At 39.8% G+C, this 12,343-nt stretch overlaps 1 long non-coding RNA gene across 4 annotated transcripts in view; it reads left to right on the forward strand.

Moving 5' to 3' along the window:
- LOC132249574 (uncharacterized) overlaps window positions 1-11,028 on the forward strand; it is a 144,221-nt gene extending 133,193 nt beyond the window's left edge. For 3 of the 4 annotated variants that reach the window (XR_009461075.1, XR_009461071.1, XR_009461076.1), the window contains 2 exons: window positions 2,917-3,025; window positions 3,603-4,849. This is a non-coding gene — a long non-coding RNA (uncharacterized LOC132249574). Of the gene's footprint in view, window positions 1-2,916; window positions 3,026-3,602; window positions 4,850-5,554 lie in introns of those variants that run through there. The other variant, XR_009461073.1, reaches the window with a different exon arrangement.
- The last annotated feature ends 1,315 nt before the right edge of the window (window positions 11,029-12,343 follow it).

The raw sequence follows: 12,343 nt of genomic DNA on the forward strand, positions 1-12,343 counted from the left end.
TGTCTCCACAGAATGCTCCATTTTTATTGATGCAGAAAAGCAAAATATATCTTTGCAGGTTCCTCCTGATTCCTAGAGCTGGTTTCTTCTGACTTATATAAATCAGTGAAGGACTGTATTTTTAGTGCACTACTATGGTGTCTTTAAAAGTAATGAAGGGTTGCTAGTACATAGTGTTTTCATAATGACATGCTGCCTTTCAACCCTTATATATATCTTCCAAAAAGGTTTCACATTAAAATACAATGAATAATAAATTATAATGTGGTGTATAATATAAGAATATGCAGTTCATGAACTCATAAATCTATATCCCATGGCTCTCACACCATCAAAGCTTAATGGCTTTAAAAATGTTGGACAAAAATCACCATTCCTCCTATTCCCATTCTGCTTGAAAAGAGAAATGTTAAAGTATTGGGAATTTCATTTCTTTAATAGTGCAATGAATGGGCTTGCTTACACATGTATGTTCAGCACTGTCCCCGCTGGATGGATTTAAAACTGCTGAATTGTACGTCATATTATAAGTTCCCTACCTAGACTCATGGTAATGGAGATTCTCCTTTAACTTCAGTGATAATGGCATCTTCCTTTACTATTGGTTAGTTTGAGTTCTACCTCTCCCATGTCAAGAAGTTCTGAATGGTCATTAGGACAATGGTGTATTGTGACAACCACAAATTATCTATTGATTTTTACAATACATATTAGGATCCCCATCATCAAATTTTTATAATTCAGAATGTTTGGTAACAAGCTTAGGAAATTGTACATAAGTGAACTAAGAAAGGATAAGTTGGTGATTTTTTTTGTCTCCTTTAATAGACGACATCTCTATATCAATAAATCTACTTTACATCTAATTTACCATGAGAAAAAATAAAGTATGTTCAGATGCGAGACAAAGTGAGCAAGGCAAGACATGAATTATACTGAACTGCTTTGCTTTAATGAATGAAACATAATGAAATGTATAAGCTCTGCTTCTACCTATTCTGTCTAATTCTAGATGTAATCTGTCTATTAAGATGATCATTAGACAGTGAGCTTTATAGGACAAATGTATCAAACACTCAGACATCTCTAGTCACTTGTCTGCAATCAAAATTTTATACAAATATTAGGGCAACTATTGTTTTGCCCTGCAGTTAAAGAGAAGAGCTTCTTGCTTTTCCATTTCTTTTGTTTTGTATAAACTTGCTTTCCAGCACAGCTGTTGAAGATATGTCTGTTTTCTTGGCTTTGGACAGCACTTTGACTTTTGAAAAGTATATACCTTAAAGGGATACATCAGGAACTACAAGCAGTTTTTAAAAAGTTGACTCCCTAGTACACTTTCAGAAGTTTAAAGATAACTACAATTTTTATTAAAAATAAAAAGTGGCTGAAAGCATTCCTTCTTAATGCTTTTGATCTCCTTGTTTCAGGGGTAGTATTACTGACAATGTCTGTTGTTGGATCTAATATAAGTATTGCATTGTTAATTAATTATTGCATACAATTTCCTGCCAATTGATTAGGTGGTATGTAAAGGAGGTAACTCAGGAAAACTCTGCAATGGATCTGGTTAAAAAAATAACAAACAAAAACAAATATTGCAATCAAATTTTAGTTACCAGGTTTGTTTTCTCCCCTTTCTTCAAATGTTTGTCCTCTCTCTTTTGTCCTCTTTGTTCTTTCCCCCCCAATTTATTACTAAAAAAGAGGATGCAGAAAAAATGAAAAAGGAGGAAAATAGAAGGGAACAAAGAAAAAATGGCAAGGAATAAAAACAGTATTGAAAATATAGAAAATAGAAAAAGATTACATTTTTTACTTTCTCATTTGGTTAAAAATTCAGAAAAATTTTAAAAAGTGGCTTGGAATAAACTGATTAACATAATTCCTTTAAAATACTTTAATTAGCTGCATTTTAGATGGAGTCTAACAGACAGGCCTGTAATGCTCCATTGCAATAAGGAAACTGGGTTGACTACCATCTGTCTTTTCTGTGAACTTTATGAACTGCCAGCGAATCTGATTGAATACCATAGGATTCCATGCAGATCTGAAGGCAGGATTTATTAATGGGTGCTCACCTCTGCTGCCTGGTTTTGAAGATATTTATTATTGTTACAATATATAAATATATATAAACCCTTATATAAATAGCTGCATGATGATCTGTAATTTCTTGTCTGTAGTGTAAAATCATGGACAAAGGCTCCTGAATGATATCCTAAACAAAGTCTCCTGAAGGTATTCTCAAAATTGGATTTGTTCAAATCTAATAACTTCTACTATTTTTACACTGCCAGAATTAGCACAGAAAAGATTATTCACTGATATTTCGCCATAGAAGCCTGATGTTTTCTTTGGTCAAAAATGAAAATATATGTGTTGCTGATGTCCATAGTTAGGAACAAGGAGCAAGACAGAAAAGCGCTTTATTAGCAATATCCCTAAGTGGCATACAGAACTCAGCAATATATTTGGTTGAAGTGAGATCTGCTTTAAGCAACTTCTGGCAGAACCCCCAACTTAGTTTTGTACAGTAGATAAGCCAATATCTCAAAGAATCCCTGACAATTAGTAGCTGCCAGAATGTGTTTGCAAGTCTGCATGGGACTCGGGGCTTTGTTACACCTCACATGGTGAGCCGCACAAATGTTGACCAGTGTTAGTGCTAGCTTGAGTTTAGAGCAGTCCCATGTTCAGGACAGCAGGGGCCTGGAGGACTGAAAGGTAAGAATCCCCCCTTTCTCATTCCAGGCTTCCCCCCTGCCCCCAGGCTCCCCTCCTGTCCCTTGGGGTTCCTCCTTCCCCCCACCCCCAGATTTTCCTCCTGCCCTACTGCTTACTCCTAGCTGCCCACATTGTCCCAAGGAAGCAGGCAGAGAAGGGTTAAATCTGCCTGTCCTACCATTGTTGCAGGCTGCTGCTCTTCTCCAGATGGAGCCCACCCTGAGAGTGATGCTGGCGGCCAGGCATGCAGACTAACCATTCTCTGCCTGTTCCCCTGAGACGGTGTGGGCAGCTACAAGTAAGTATGGGTGGGGAGAAGTGCACGGAGCAGTTAGTGTGCTCTGGGGTGCTTGGGCGAGTGGGGGGGAGAGGGGCTGTAGGCCCATTCCAGGGCAGCAGGGGAGAGATGGGGGTGGGTTTGGTTTTTACACTAATGTTTAGCCTAGAGTGGCTACACCATAGTGTTAAATGAGCTGGGTAACCGGGATCAGAGATCATCCTGCTCTGGAGTGGTGAAACTTGAGCTGCATAACAAGTGCTTAAAACAAGTTTCAGGTGTTAATGTGTGGATAATCTGGGGGTTAAGAGCTCTAGGAGCCACCCAAAATTATTGTGTAATAAGGCCCTTAAATTGATGTGGAAGATGAAACTAGTGTAAAAGGCAACATCCCATTTGGTAACCAGGGCATTTTAGAGACAGCACATAAAATCTGTGCTTTGGGATCGTTGTTTGTCCCTCTGATCTTCTGGATAGCTTTAAGGTATTGCTTTTGCATATTTTTCTCTGTGATACCCTGTCACAAATGCAGCGAGCGGAGATACTGATGTTAGATTCCCCTCAGTAGAATTAACAAGACCGTACCTTTTTCCCCAAGGCTCCATTTTGTCCTCTGATGCCTCTTCTGAAATAGTCTGGATTTCGCTGACTTTCAAGGCATGCTGAGGGGTCCATGGTTCAGTTCTGGCTTTTGACAAGAATAATGGAAGACTGAAAGTCAATGTGCTGGCTCTTGTTTTCTTTTATAACTGTTGGTTGACAGGAGAAGCAAGTTTATTGAAATTTCCATTTGATTTTGGTATTTCAAACAGTGATAGTGTTCTCAGAGTGTGTGTATAGGCACTATCCACTTTTTGTTCCAAAAAAATAAAAATAAATAATAATAATAAAAAACCTCTCAAAGATATAGGAGAATAATTGCAGCAGTTGCTAGAGGATTCTGCATATGTCACTTACAGATAAAGAGAATGTTCATCATTGCTAAATTGCCATTAAAATTCAGTAGTCCTTGAACAATATATCCTTGCTTGTCTTTTGTCAGGAATGAGTGACAATAATGAAAACAAAACAAAGACAGACACCAAATGCTATTTACTTACTGGTCCAAAAATTACTTGTGGAAGAGTGAATAGCACCAAACAATTTTGCAAAATTGGCAAGTTATAGATATAGATAGCGGCACACCTATGGATATACAGAAACATAATAATAATTTTACTGAGGTCTGGAAGGAACACTAAAAATTTTTGGAAAAGCTAAATTACACAAAGCTGAATTATAAATCCTATGGAACACCTGACGTCAAGAAAATGTTGTTCCCAATGAGTTGCTGATATAATGGACTTTTGTTCTATCATAAGTTTCAGTTAAATGTGATCAAAAGATTCTGCAAGTGTGTATGCCAAAGTAGCTACATTGAAAAGGAAATTAGGAGTCTGATCACATTCAACAGAGGATCAAGAAGAACTCACTTATTTTGTACATTAGTGTTTGATAGCAGCTAATGCATTTTCTTTTTCATTAGTACTTTAAGTAAGAAAAGTTGTTTTATTAGGAACTGAAGAAAGAAGATTTCAAACAGAAACAGCACTAGCTTTTAAGTCCACGTTCTTATCTTGCTGTTTCACCCATGTAAATAGTAGCACCATATTCAATACTGTGCATGAAACAGCTTATCCTACAAACTGGAATGATTGTTGCATATTTTTTAATTTCCTCTTATCCATAGTAGCAGTTACAGGGGTTTTAGCTTGTATTTTTCACAAGAAGGGGGAATAACTGGGTGTTCCATCCTACAGTCTGTGGATGTATCTACATGTGCATAGTAATGCACACAGCAATAAATTCCAGTGCACGTTGAGCCAGGTCAGAGCAGCCCTGGCTGACAAGGGACCCAGGGAGGTCAGCCTGCCAGCCTGGGGCTGCTCTGGCCTGGCTCAGTGTGCTGCAGAGGGACTGGCTGGGGCAGGAGGATGCTCCACTGTGGAGCTAGTCAGCAGGCAGCGCCCACACTGAAGCATCCTCATGCCCCAGCCAACTGGGTCAGCATCTACAGGTGCATTGCTGTGCACAAAAAAACTCTACAGAAGGTTAGTACTTGTATTCACAAGTAGTATCCTGCTGTGGAGTTTGTTAGTGCTCTGTGGCCTAATAGGGCTGCACGTGTAGATGCCAAGAAGTTTACTGTGGAGCTCATCAGGCAACTCCGCAGTAAACACATCATGTAGGCACATCCTGTGAGTCCAGTCTTACTCCCACTGAAGTCATTTTCAAATTGCCTGATGAATTCAATGGGAGCACTATTTGCTCTTTGGCCAGTCTAGGATTATGACTCCCTTACCAGATCACCACTCTTTAGAAAAAGACATGGAATGTGATAGAGGGTGCAGTTTTTGCTAGAAATTACATGTGGTATTTCCCTCTGGAATAAACTGTTGATGGAATAAGTGAGCACCCAATGTGTTCATCCATTTTTCCCAGAACCCAATGTGTTCGTTGTTTTTTGGTTTCATGTGCCTTCCCCCACCCGCCCCCTCCCCTGGTGTACAGGCATAGTTGACTGCAAGGCAACCGTGTCCTGGTGGGAACAATCCATAGATGGACTTCCAACATGGAGTACAGGCAGATGACAGAACGGTAAGAAAACATACAGGAAGATTTAGCTTGGGTCAAGACAAGTAAGAAACAAATGTACTCATATTGCTAATCATTTACAAGGCATGGCAAATGCTTCACTTTTTGTCAATTGCACTGTCTGCTGAAACAATAAAAAATGACATAATGGTGAAATGATAAAATATTTTTAAAATAAAGATAATGCAGGAGGAAAAATGTATGGCCTTTTATCATTAAAAATGCATTTATAGAAGTTCTACTTCATGCATGATTTGCAGCAGAAGCATCAACCAGATGTTTGTTAAATGATATCTGAATATCAAAGTATTAAAAAAGGACCTTGTTTTAGTTAGTCTATAAGCCAGTATTCTTTTCTCTTTCTTTGTTTCTCTTTGCTAAGAATATTCTATATCTGGTACATCATGATTGGCTTGCTGTTTCCTTTTCTAATACAGTTAGTAAATAAGCCTTATTATCATTATTTATTATTTGGTTCTTGTATTGCCCACAATGAAGGGTTTATGCTAAATGGGAATGCTGAAGAAACAGATTAAGGATGTGTTACAGATCTCCCCAGGACTCTTATCTGGTACATCCCTGGCCTTACCTGGTCTCTCTGAGTGAAGCTAACTCAGGCTTCTAGGATGTGGGGGAGCCCCAACTCCTTCCAGTTCTGAGACCCTGGCCTTTTGGTTCATTGCCCCTCCCTGGTTTTCTGTGGTGCTGCCTCAGGAAGCTTCCTTCCAGTTCAGCTCCTGAATGAGGGTCTTAATAGGTTGAAGTGTACTCCGAAGGCCCAAGTAACAAAGCAGATAGCTTCTCTTTCTTTTTCTTTATTGGAGCAAAGGAAGGCCACCCAGCCAGAGGTCCTCTGACTTCTCCAAAGGGTGGAGAAGTTCTCCTCTTCCTTATCTAACCTGCAAAATCCTAAGCACGCCAAAGTTAGCTGACCTATTGTGTCTCCAGTCTGCACAGCCATGAGCCCCAAAGCTCCTCTACCATTTGCCTTCCTCTGAGTAGCCCAGTTTACGGTGGATTCTCCAGGTGTCTATACATGTGCTCCAGGGTGGGGCTGTAAGGGAGTGCACTTTAATTAGAGTGGCTCTGAGAGCTGCTCTAATTAAAGTGCCCTTGGCATCCCATGTATCCAGCGTCCTATGCTTCAAAATGGTGGCGGGGCTGCTAATTATAGTTTCATAGCTGATAGGGCTGGAAGGGACCTGAGCAGATCATCAAGTCCGACCCCCTGCCATGGGCAGGAAAGAATGCTGGGGTCAAACAACCCTGGCTAGGTGACTATCTAGCCTCCTTTTGAAGACCCCCAGGGTAAGAGCGAGCACCACTTCCCTTGGAAGTTTGTTTCAGATCCTGGACGCCCTGACTGTGAAGTAGTGCCTCCTGATATCTAGCCTGAATCTACTCTCAATCAACTTGTGGCCATTATTCCTAATTACTCCTGGTAGTCCTTGGGGGAACAGGGACTCACTCATTCTCTGCTGGTCCCCCAAGTAAGTTTATAGATGGTCACTAGATCCCCTCTCAGCCTTCTCTTGTGGAGGCTGAACAAGTTCAGGTCCTGTAGCCTCTCCTTGTAGGGCCTGCCCCCTGAGCATGCGAGTGGCCCTCCTCTGGACCCTCTTAATGCTGTCCTCATCCCTCCAGCAGACTCACATCATGCTCCAGCAGACTCATAGCAGACTCGATTAATCAAGTCTGCTCAAGCAGAGCTCCGTCATGTGTGTAGGTGCCCCTTGTTTCCTTGGGTGCTTTGTGCATTGTCATGTTTATTTCACTCTTTTTCCTGGCATCCCACCCGGTTGAAGGTTAACGTAGCTATTCAAGTCCCAGCAGATGCTGAAGATACATCTTGTCTTATCCCACCATATAGGCAGCTCTGGCACTTAGCAGGTCCTCTATTAACTCTTTATTCCGTGTGCATGGCTAGTCAGGAAAATGGAGGCATGGAACATAAACACTTTTTAAAACAGAAAGAAATTCAAATAAATCCCATAGTCCATCACAGGTTATACTGAAATTGGCACAACTGGACAAGCCATTAATTGCAATATAATCATACCCATTTAACCTAACGGGGTCCATACTTTTTGGTAAGATGTTTGGTTGACTGGAGTTTAATTAATATGTTTTCTGATAATTAGTCCACATCTTAATGTGTTTAAAAGAAACACTGATACTTTATCTTGGGGTGTGCGGTGGCCCCATGAACACATGGTGAGGGCTGCCTTGCTAAAGCCACACACTACACTTGGTCTTAGCCAAAAGGCCGTACATTTATGCTTGATTTATGACTGTGTGAGTGAAAGTAAAGAAAGGGGAAGAGAAGAAACACAGATCAGCTGTTTCTTCTGCATCTCTTCAGGACAGAACTACTTTCAAAGTTATAGGCTGTACATGAAACATTTAGCCATTGTTCCGGATAGGCATTCATTGCTGGGAAATGCATATGTAGATAGTTCATATTTTAGAACACTTGAGAGATCATAGAACTTTAAACAGCTTCTACTGCTTCAGATGAAGATGTCAGCAGTAGCACAGCTAGCAAAGTGTGATGTGAAATATTCCATATGCCAGACTGAAATAATCACAACTGAGAGCCATTACATAACTAGAGCTGTTTTGGCTGGGGTTGACTGACAGTGCTTAATATTCAATTAAGAACCATGTTATTAGGCTCAGATGCTGATGCAAATCTAAAAGAAGGCTTAATTTGTTTGACCCTTGTAACCCCCTAACTTTGATTTTATATGAGACTGTGCCTAATGCATTTTATGTAACCAAGGAATACAACATTTTTACATTATGAGGAGAAGATGTCCAGTTGCTGCTCTAAAAGCCTACTTAAGTTTTCCTGGTATATTGATTTTTTTAAAAAAAGAAACAAGCTTAGAGAACCTTTAACCTACAATAAATCTTTTTTTATTTGCTAACCTAAACAGGAACTAATCATTGGTGCAAAGGATTAACAGACACAGGAGACAAGATTATACATTTTAAATTTTACTTTAGAGTCTTGGGGGAATGCTGTAGTGTGGAATTGGATTAACCTTTTTGACACTTTTTTCTAATAACCCAGAAGCTACAGTATAAGACTTATTCTCCTGACAATCAGCATGGATACTCTGTTTCTTGGGTAGGTTCCACAGACGTGCATGGAAAGATGCATACTTTATCAAAAACAATGTGAATAACGCTAAAATCTATTTGTTATGTCTGAGTGTGTAGGCAAAGATTACTCTTTCATTATCTATAAATTATCCATAGAATCTATAAATGAGCTGAGACGTTGTATGTCCGGAGAGCCAAAAGATGCTAACAGTAACCAGTTAATGGCATGTGTTGTGAGCTACTAATTCTTATTTTTTTTCTACAGACAAAATACTAGCTGCAGATGGATTTGCTTTAACCAGGTCTTTCTGTGAAATATTTTCCCAGAACAGTCAGCACTCCCTCGACTGGAATTATCTGTTCAATTCTAAAGCATAGCACAATTCAAAGAAATTACAGTTTGGATGAATTTGAAATCTAAAATGTGAGCATAGTCTATGACATGTTTTAAGAGTTCAGCTACAATTCTGAGATGGAAAGTTATCAAACTTTAGCTATTCAGGCACCGAGAACAAATTGAAAAACAGAGAACACAGGTTAAATTCTGTATTGTAACCAGTATGTACCGGAAGGAAGAATCAGTTATGGGTCCCTGAGCCTCTGGTAGATATCTGCTAGCTCTTTTCCTATTGCACATGGAAGCACCCTTTATATTTCTGTTATCAACACGAGCAGAACTTGGCTACCATGGGCTATCCTCTAGGTAGCTATAGAGTGGCATGAAGTAGTGTGTGGCAGGTACACTACACACTGTCCTGGTGCTACATGTGGAAATATAAGGGGAATGATATAGAAACTGGCTGAGGAGGCTTTACACAGGCTTGTGCTGGGACAGCCTATTGGTTTTTTGGTCCCTTTGTCTCACCAGAGCAATGCAAAGTGGGCAAAACAGAGCAGACACTGGTCCTGAGTTGACTCTAAAATCATATCCATGTTTAAAACCACATCTCTGTTATAGAAAAAAATGAGCATACAAAAACAGAACAGGCTTATATAATTTGCAGTTCCATATCTCTCCAGTTTCTTTTGGCTTTGCTAGCATCTTAAAACTTGCTGGGACAACTTGTACCTTTGCTAAGACAAATTTTCACTTTTTCCCTTTTTTTTGCCACTACACCTAATCCAGCATGTCCTGCCATTTGTGTAGACATTTCCTGACAGAGTGTTGACTTTTTATCTGTCAGTCCTCCCCTCACTCTACTTGTAATTTGGCCCAAAATTTCCTTTCTGATGTAAATCCTTCTGTTACTTCTTTACCCAGTTGCCTTTTGATGTTTCCTTTCACTTTATTGCCTTTCCCCTATAAGTTCTGACACACAAAGGTGCGGTGTAGGAGATGTTGCTGAGAGTTGCAAAGACGCATAGGGCAAACTTGGCAAACCTGGCATAATTAGTTGCCCACAGACCTGCTCTAAGTTTTAGGATCATCCCTAGACCTGTCTTTGACTTGTGGAGCAAACAGTAATGGACATGGCACCAGTAATGGACACACATGAAATACACTTCTGTCACACCTCCCCCAGTTCTTTCCTAGTTTAAGCCCAACTCACTTAAGCCCAAGTCTTCGGTATTAGGGTTTCTAGGTTAGGAGGTGAGCATGAGCGACTGGTGCCTCCTGAATCTGGGGGGCGCCCGCACAAGCCACCGACCCTGTCAGGGGGGGCACCAGTCCTACCGACAGCATCAGTGTCAGCCATCGGGGGGCACCGGCCCATTGAGAGGGCACATGCATCCCCGTGCACCCCCTACCAGTTGCCCATGGAGGTGAGGTAGGTTCTAGCACAAGCCTGAAAATGATCTATTCATTTGACTCTTAATCAGTCTACTGCACTGATTTCTTTTACTGCTACTCAGTTACCAAATCTCCACAAATGTTCTTGTTCATTGAACTGTTATTTTTGCTCAGTTGCATTGTTCTTGTTGCTTTTTGTTGTCCACATTTTGTTAAAGACAGCATGTCTTTCAAAAGAGAGGTCACAAAATTATTTTAAATTGCAGTGGGCTAGAATTATAACTAAACCTATGTCCCAAACTATTCAAAGAAGTTTCCTAACAATGTATTTTTAAAGCTGCTTCCTGGCTTTTACATTTTTCTCATTCATATTATTTAGGAAGCCAAAACAATTTACCGGCAGCTGCTTAGCACTTTTTGTTTGATAGTTTCTAGCTTTTCAGGTAACCTTAACCTAGATTTATCTTCTAACAAGTCTATTTTTACATAGTTTTATATTTCATGTGATATTGTATAAATACCTGTAATTAATAAATGCATTAAAAAATCATCTCTCTCTCTACACAGCAATTTTATTTAAGTTGCCCATAACACATGGAATTACATTCGATGTGGCACATATAGGTTTATCAGTTTATTTTTGCATTCCATTCACTACACAGAGGAGTAACGTTGGTAAGCTGTAACATGAGCCCTGAGAAGTAATACAGCTCTCTGGCCAGTCTGATTCTGAGACAGACATTTCAAACAGCATTGAGCAGGATCTCCCAGCGCATTTACAAAACTCAGCTGAATAGTATGTTGAGCGTATTATATTTTTGTGGCATCAAAACAAGGAAAAATGTTGCTTTTTAGTTAATGTCATAAAAAAAGATTACTTTCTTCTGTCAGAGGCAAGGTAAAAATGTACTTAGTTTGACATTTTACCACACTGGTTACACTTTAAATTTAGCAGCTGCTTCTAGTCTCCTATACCTTCCGTACAATGACAGTGTCAAGATAAACCACTGTGTTTGCTTCCCAAAGGAGATTCTATCGACACACTGCTCGTGAGGTGACATGGAGATATGTGCAGAATGCTCAGCTAAGGCCAGTAGATCCTAAAAAAGCACAGTCTAAAGTTATATATACAACAAAATTTAGTGATTTTGTTTACAAAATATTTATACAAAAATGAAAGTAAAAAACGACACCACCTCTAATCAAGGTTACTTATGCTGACCGAACCAGATGTCAGTGGGAATTTACCCAGGTTATATCCTGATCTAGTAGCCACTGAAATCAATTGGAGGCTTTCCTTTGATTACAGTAAAATTTAGATGAGTCTTCAGAAAATAGGGGACAAGCAACTAATCTACAAAAACCATAGATTTTTAAGAAGGAGGTGCATGTTCATCTGAGTTTATTTGCTGATTTTTCAAGCACCAGTCTGTGATAACTGGAATATTTGAACATAGTGTTCAATTCAGTTAAGAAATTTCTTTTTCTTCTTTTTTAATCTCTTGTCGTTTCTGAGAAAATAGAAAAAACAGGTGTATAAACTTTGGGTACACCTCTCTTCCTAGGAATCTTTTGCTAAATTTCTTTAATTCTCAAAGCTTTACATAAAGAGTACTGCAGAATAATTCAGTGGGATTTACAACAGCTTTAATGAGTTAGATATGGATCAGAAAGCCTTTTTCTGATTCATTAGATAGTCTACTGATTTCTAAAGATTTTCATTACCTTATTGTGCGCACCGGGTCTGACCCCGGGTCGCTTACATCGCTCTGCACACGGGCTGTGGCCAGCAGCCCGGGCAGGCCGGGTCGGAGAGGGCGGGCGCCGAGCTAGAATTAGGCACAGACACGTAACGGTTGATTTTA

Source organism: Alligator mississippiensis, chromosome 3 (assembly GCF_030867095.1).
Source record: "Alligator mississippiensis isolate rAllMis1 chromosome 3, rAllMis1, whole genome shotgun sequence".
Lineage (NCBI taxonomy): Eukaryota > Metazoa > Chordata > Crocodylia > Alligatoridae > Alligator > Alligator mississippiensis.